The 7,543-nt window shown below is 37.9% G+C and overlaps 1 pseudogene; it reads left to right on the forward strand.

Annotated features, from left to right (window-relative positions):
• The first annotated feature begins 1,430 nt into the window (after positions 1-1,430).
• On the forward strand, positions 1,431-2,553 carry LOC116581970 (annotated as a pseudogene).
• The last annotated feature ends 4,990 nt before the right edge of the window (positions 2,554-7,543 follow it).

Raw genomic sequence — 7,543 nt, forward strand, 5'->3', positions numbered from 1 at the left:
TGGAGAAATACCGAGAGATTTTAGAAGAGGAACATAATCAATTTGTAGCCAAAGCCTTAAGAATTTAGGTTTTAGGGGCGCCTCGGTGGCTCAGTGGGTTAAAGCCTCTGCCTTCAGCTCAGGTCATGATCCCGGGCTCCTGGGATCGAGCCCCGCATCAGGCTCTCTGCTTGGTGTGGAGCCTACTTCCCCCCCTCTCTCTGCCTGTCTCTCTGCCTACTTGTGATCTCTGTCTGTCAAATAAATAAATAAAATCTTAAAAAAAAAAAGAATTTAGGTTTTAATGCTTTGACTCTTTTTTTTTTTTTTTTTTTTTTTTTGCCAAGCATTTTTTTTTTTTTTAAATTTTTATAAACATAAGTTTTTATCCCCAGGGGTACAGGTCTGTGAATCACCAGGTTTACACACTTCACAGCACTCACCAAAGCACATACCTTCCTCAATGTCCATAATCCCACCCCCTTCTCCCAAACCCCCTCCCCCCAGCAACCCTCAGTTTGTTTTGTGAGATTAAATGCAACATGGGGGCTTAAGTGGGTAGGAGAAGAATAATGCTTTGACTCTTTAAATCCAACCGTGAGGGTAAACGTAAAATCTCATTACTTTTAATTTTTTTTTTTTTAAAGATTTTATTTATTCATTTGACACAGAGAGATCACAAGTAAGCAGAGAGGCAGGCAGAGAGAGAGAGAGGAGGAAGCAGGCTCCCCGCAGAGCAGAGAACCCGATGCGGGACTCGATCCCCGGACCCTGAGATCATGACCCGAGCCGAAGGCAGCGGCCTAACCCACTGAGCCACCCAGGCGCCCTCATTACTTTTAATTTTTAATCAATTTTAATATAGTAGAAAAATTAATTGGTGTTAATGAAGTATCTCATATGTAGTTAGCAACTGAACATATTTACTGATTCCAATTTATAATACAGCAGATTTGAGACTATTCATTGGTAACCTATTTACTAAAATTTGAAGCATATTAGGATTAGAAAATTTGTACGGACACTTTGTGGAATGAGAGTTTAAATATCAAATGATTTCAAGATGACACTTTGAAGCCTCTTAGTAATAAGAATGAATCCTCTACTTGATTATGGCACTGTATCTACAAATTGTTGTGAGAACTAAGAATAGTCTTTAATAGGCTACTAGCTTCCAATTCCAGATGTACTTTGTTTTTAACATTAATATCTGATTTTTTATTTATCCCAAAATGATGTTTTAGGTGATAAAACTCATCTTACTTAAATATTATAGCATTTGACAACATGGTAAAAATGTGTTATGTGTGGGTGTGCTCAGTAAATATTAAATGTTTTTTCAATTTTGTGTTTAAGATGATTTCAGATAAAACTCTATGTTAAAATAATAGCAGATAACAAGAGATGAAGAATAAATATTGAAGTGATACTGGACCTTCTTGGTTTCCACTATGATATATGGGCTATTACTTGATGTGAGACGAGAGGAAAAAAAAAACGAAATTCCGAGGTCCTGGATTTTATTTCTGACATGTGACAGGTAATAACAACAATCATTGTATTTTCAAATTAGTGTGATTTTTCAGCTTCTTTTTACTGTGTCTTTACATGTTGTATTTACATAAAATTTTATACGTAATGTCATTTGAAACTGTTTCATCAAGAAGGTCGATTACAAGCTTGTGGAATATGACCTTTCTTTTTCTTTCTTTCTTTCTTTCTTTCTTTTTTTTTTAAGATTTTATTTATATACTTGAGAGAAAGTGAGTGAGAGAGAGCATGAACTGGGGATGGAGGGGCAGTGGGAGAGGGAGAAGGAGACTCCACTGAGCAGGGAGTCTGATGTGGGGCTGGATCCTAAGACCCTGGGATCCTGACCTGAGCTGACGGAGGATGCTTAACTGACTGAGCCACCCAGGTGCCCATGAATTTTCATCTATTATATAAACCATTACTGCCTCCCTCAGATTTGGTGGAGCCCTGACAAAATTCCAGATCAACCTGGTATCCTAACCCCACATTCACTTCCCTCTGCTCACATATGCCCATCATCTCTGCTGAGAAAGCCTACCATGAACAGCTTTTTGTAACAGAGATCACCAGTGCATGCTTTGAACCAGCCAACCAGATGGTAAAATGTGACTCTTGCCATGGTAAATACATGGCTTACTGCCTGTTGTATTGTGGTGATATGGTTCTCAAAGATGTTAGTGCCACCACTGCTACCATCAAAACCAAGTGCAGCATCCAGTTTATGGACTGGTACCCCACTAGCTTTGAAGTTGGCATTAATTTTCAGCCTCACACTATGGTATCTGGTGGAGACCTGGCCAAAGTACAGTGATCTAGGTGCATGCTGAGCACCACCTCTACCATTGCTGGGGCCTGGGCTGTTCTGGCTCATAACTTTGACCCGCATATGCCAGATACGCCGTTGTTCACTTGTGTGTGGGTGAGGGCATGGAGGAACTGTTTTCTGAGACCTGGGTGGACATGGCTACCCTTGAGCAGGACTATGAGGAAGTTGGTGTGGATTCTGTTGAAGAAGAGAGTGAAGAAGGCAAGGAATACTAATTACTATTCCTTTCATTCTTGCAGCATGTCATACTCAGAACTTAAGCTTTAACATTAGCTTACAGGCATTAAAGCTTTCTGGTTAGATTGTCTTCATCACGCATGAGTGGGGGGAGGGGCAGAGGGAGAGGGTTAGAGAGAGAGAATCCCCAAGCAGACTCCCTGCTCATTATGGAGCCTGACGCGGGGCTTGATTCCAGGATCCTGAGATCATGACTGAGCCAAATAAAGAGTTGGCCACTGAACTGACTGAGCCACCAGGCGCTCTTACATTGTCTTCACTTTTAACTGTGATCATGTCTTACTTTTCTATGTGTGCATGTAAGATTTTTCCATCGTGTCTCAAAAGTAAAGGCTCTAAGGGAAAAAAAAACACCTCTGGTTTCTTTGATTGAGTCACATAGACATCTTTGAGTTGCATCAGCCCAGAGGAGCTTCCAAAGATTGCCTATAATAACAGAAAAACTTTTATGTAGGTGTACATATGTACAGGCAAATTGGGTGTTCTAAACTGGGAGCTCATATTTAGGTTCCAAAAATACTGTCTGTGAATGGATAAGAAAGATAATTCTGATTGTGCATTCTTTGCTTTTAGATTGCTAGTGATACAAACTATCATAATCCAATTTAAGTATTTTTTAGAAAGTTAACTTTTTCTAAAGTGATCAATTTTGTCATGGATTTACATAGAAGAGTTGTGGAAAAATGGCTAAAACATTTAAACCGAAGAGAAAGATGTGCAGGCTCCATAGACAGTTGTATGCTGGACTCCCACTATCTTAGTTGTTCTTAAACACATTTATTTAAAATTGAAAAATATTGATTAGCAAATGAGAATAAAATATATCCATGTAGGAGGTCAGAAACTAATATTCTGTTTTTCCTAAAGCAGGAGGAACAGTTCCTCATTTCACTATGGATCACACATTCTTCATTATTCCTACATACATTATAATTTTTCTAATCAGTTCACTCTAGCATGTCTCTGGAAGGGGGCTGAGCAAAGAGGGTGGATAGGCAGGTATGTTTTCCCATCTTCTGCGTATCATACAGCAATCAGATAGTATTAAGATTCTTTGACTAGTCATCATCATTTTGATATGGTATAAGCATGGATCCTAGTGATGAATGTCTGGTGAGACATTCTCACATGTCCTCAAAGGTAGTAGATGGTTTTCTTCTGTGTCCAAAGAGTATAACTAGAGAATGATGAATCACTGATTTTTTCCTTCTTGGCCTTTTAAAGATTTATTTATTTATTTATTTATTTGTCATAGAGAGAGAAACAAGAGCAAGCACAGGCAGACAGAGTGGCAGGCAGAGGCAGAGGGAGAAGCAGGCTCCCCACCAAGCAAGGAGCCTGACGCGGGACTCGATCCCAGGATGCCGGGATCATGACCCGAGCCGAAGGCAGCCACTTAACCAACTGAGCCACCCAGGCACCCCCCTTCTTGGCCTTTTTATTTCCATCATCAGGAAAAGATATACTGATATCTATCTATACGTGAAGCTAGACTAACATGGCCTTACTAATTGGAATTCAATTTTGCAAAACTTTTTCTGTACTTATGAAATACCAAATAATAAGAAAACTAAAAAGGATGATTCACACAGCGTCACTTTCCATTTTTCAGAAAGAAAACTCTCCCTCTAGGCCAAAATGTAAAACAAACTTTCTTTTCTGAAGTGATGACTTCAGGAATCAGGCATTTTCCTCAATCATTTCTTTGAATGTTTACCACACCTAATCTTCAGAGATTCAAAGTTCTGGATATAGCATAATCTAGGTGAAGAAGAGAAAGAATACAAATGATATCCTCTTTGTTTTGGTAAAATTCTCTTTACGTTCTTGACAAAAGATGGTGCTCTGAATCCTGCAGTGGAGCTCCCTGATGTTGTGGGTAATTAGGAGTGAGCAGCAGTGATTGTTGCTCAAGGTCTTTAGGCAAAGCCTGTGCTTCCTACCACTGCATGGAGAAAGTACTGAAGGAGAGCAATGAAGGGATAGTTGTGTATGTTACACTAATAAAGGTAGCACTGAAGTGACTTGAATTTTCTTTCATTCCTGAATCTCTCCTTTAAAAATAACTCACATGGTCATGTGGTAGATTTAGGTCACTTTATTTTTTATTTATTTATTTATTTTTATTATACATTTTTTTTTTTTTTTTTTTATTTGTCAGAGAGAGAGCAAGCGAGAGTGAGCACAGGCAGACAGAGTGGAAGGCAGAGTCAGAGGGAGAAGCAGGCTCCCCACGGAGCAAGGAGCGCGATGCGGGACTCGATCCCAGGACGCTGGGATCATGACCTGAGCCGAAGGCAGCTGCTCAACCAACTGAGCCACCCAGGCGTCCCTAGGTCACTTTATTTTTTAAGTTGCAGTTTCTTTTTTCAGTTTCAAAGGCTGTAATATCATTTTCCTTAGAACTAGGGGCAAGAGAAAGGTCTTCAGATCTTGATGTCTCCTCTCAAATTAGGCTTTATGCTTAGATTCAGAAGCATTTGCCTTTACTGACTCACACCTTTTTAGGCTTAATCTTGTGGGAAGGTTTTCCTGATGTATGGGGATCTTTTCCTGGATTTTCCTTTGGATAAAGACTTGTTTATCTCCATTTTACTGTTCACTGAGTGTTACCACTTAAGCCTGTTTGTTTAGTCAAGTAACTCAAATATAGCTATTTAATACTGAGGGACAGGAAAGGGACTAAGCTTTTGAGACTCATCGAACCATGCACTGGCAGACAAAGTCTATTGTTGTTTGAGGTTTTTATGTCTGTTCTCTTTTAAGTGACTAATGGGTCTTTTTTCTTGTTGGTAAGACCCATGTTCAAGTAGCAGCACTGTTGAGAATCATTTTACCAAAAGGTTAACCTTGTGGCAGAGCTCTATGTGGTGTTTTCACAAGGGATTACCATTATAATACCTTAAACTGTCAGGTATGGCATATTAATGAATTTATAATTAAATTATTATTATCAGTACACACACACACATATATCTATATTTATCTTTTATTGGGAATCTGCAGAGTCACAAATCCTTGTGGAAATACTTTCATTGAATTTATAAGAAATGTAATTGTTACAGGGAAGAGTTAAAGTTGTTCTACTCTAAAGAGTGAGAACTAGGATCATCATTCCCTAAGGACACTTACATGAAATTTCAAGTGATAGGTTATTATATTGCATTCTAATTTGTAAAGGGATTCAAATAGATTTAATAAACCTGAAACATTATACAATAACTACCCAGGTTCTTTTTTTCCATTTACAGCTCTTGTTCTTATAAATAATATTTAAGAATATTCATAATAAACTTGTTTTAAAAATAATGGCATTTCTGTTGTTGGGTAAATCATAGAGATTTTTTTTCCCCCTTACTGGACTTGTAGGTAAACAATTAAGACTAAGCAAATTGTAAAACAACCATTATAGAGCATACACTTTTCCAGTTTCATTAATCTAAATGCTCATAAATAGAACAACGCAAATTATAAATATCAGAGATATACTGGATCTGAATGAAAAATTCCTGAGTGGCAACAGTCTATCCTAATTATCTGTAAGTATACATAGTGGGTCATCAGCTTGTAGTTTTTAGTTTCTTATTACTGTGCCTGACAAAATAAATGCTCAGTATAGTTAGCTATCCTAATTGTTCATATTTTTAGATACTTATTATGGTGCCTGCTTGTTTTGAAATTCTGCTGCTTACTCTTCATTGCTAAAAATGGGTGAAAACAATTAGATATGTTATATTTGATGAGATAGGTTCAGTATTAAGTCTCTGGGTCGATGTCCTAGTGTTCATATGCCCAGTAATTTCTAATTTGAAAAATGTGGGACTGTGTGATTGAAACTATCCAGTAACTATCTGCTAACACTCTTTTGTTGTGTCAGCCAGTGTATCAACAGAAAACAGATTGCATATTGAAAATCGCATAGTATTTAGAGAAGTGTTTTTATACAAGCTGTTTACAAATGTTTGTGTGAGGAAAACCACAAGGGAAATGTGGTAATCCAGAAATAGTACCAGCCCCTTGCTGTTACTAGCTGTGTAGTGAAGAGAGGAGGAAGCAGTATGGAACTAAAAAAGAAAGAGGGATTGTAAATATGGCCTCTTTGGTAAGGGCAGTGCTCTTTATGGGAGAACATAGACAGCCAAGTTTGAGCTCCTAGGCAGTGCGATAATAGAATAAAGATCTTCACCTGTTTTCTGTCCTTCCCCTGTCATGCCTGGGCTTTCCAGTGGCCACAGCCAGTAGAAGCCAAAGAGTGTCAGGGTGAAACACTTCCAGCTAAGTGGTTTGCAGTTTGCTCTATATGCTTAGAAAGACACTGCAGGGCTTCAGTTAATGACATGGCCTGATTTGACTTATGGTAAAAATCCTCTATGGCTACAATATGACATGTATAGAGGAAGAGTGGAACCAAAGAAAACAGTCAGGAGGCTATTGTAGAAATCCAGGTGGTGGTAGATTGAATGCCAGTAGGAATAGAGAGGGAAACATGCGTGGCCTCAGCTTCCTCAGTTTTCAGAATTGGAATTTATATGAATTAATGATATATTAGTTGAGACTGAAGAAGAGTTAAATATCAGTTGTCCGTATTGCCTGAATCACCATGTACTTTATTTAGGCTTGATCAATCATATGAAACTGCCTAACTATTTTATGCTTCTGTGTTTTTTCCTTTTACCATTTGCAAATCAACTTTTCAACTGATAGATTTTTTTTTCTTTACTAGGTTCATAATTCTTGGCAGAGAGATTGAAGGAAAATTTGGGGAGCATTTCTTTATCATGATCCAGTATTCCTTTGTTTTTTTCAGCTACTGTAAGAAATCCTAAGCTTCTCATTAAGTAAGTGTAGGTTTCATTTTGGAAAGAATGGTTATTATGATTTGAATAAATTATATACTATCTATATGGTCTGAGCTGTTTAGGGTTATTTCTATAACATTTATAAATTTCAGATAAATTTATTACCTGT

This window comes from Mustela erminea, chromosome 2, assembly GCF_009829155.1.
Source record: "Mustela erminea isolate mMusErm1 chromosome 2, mMusErm1.Pri, whole genome shotgun sequence".
Taxonomy (NCBI): domain Eukaryota; kingdom Metazoa; phylum Chordata; class Mammalia; order Carnivora; family Mustelidae; genus Mustela; species Mustela erminea.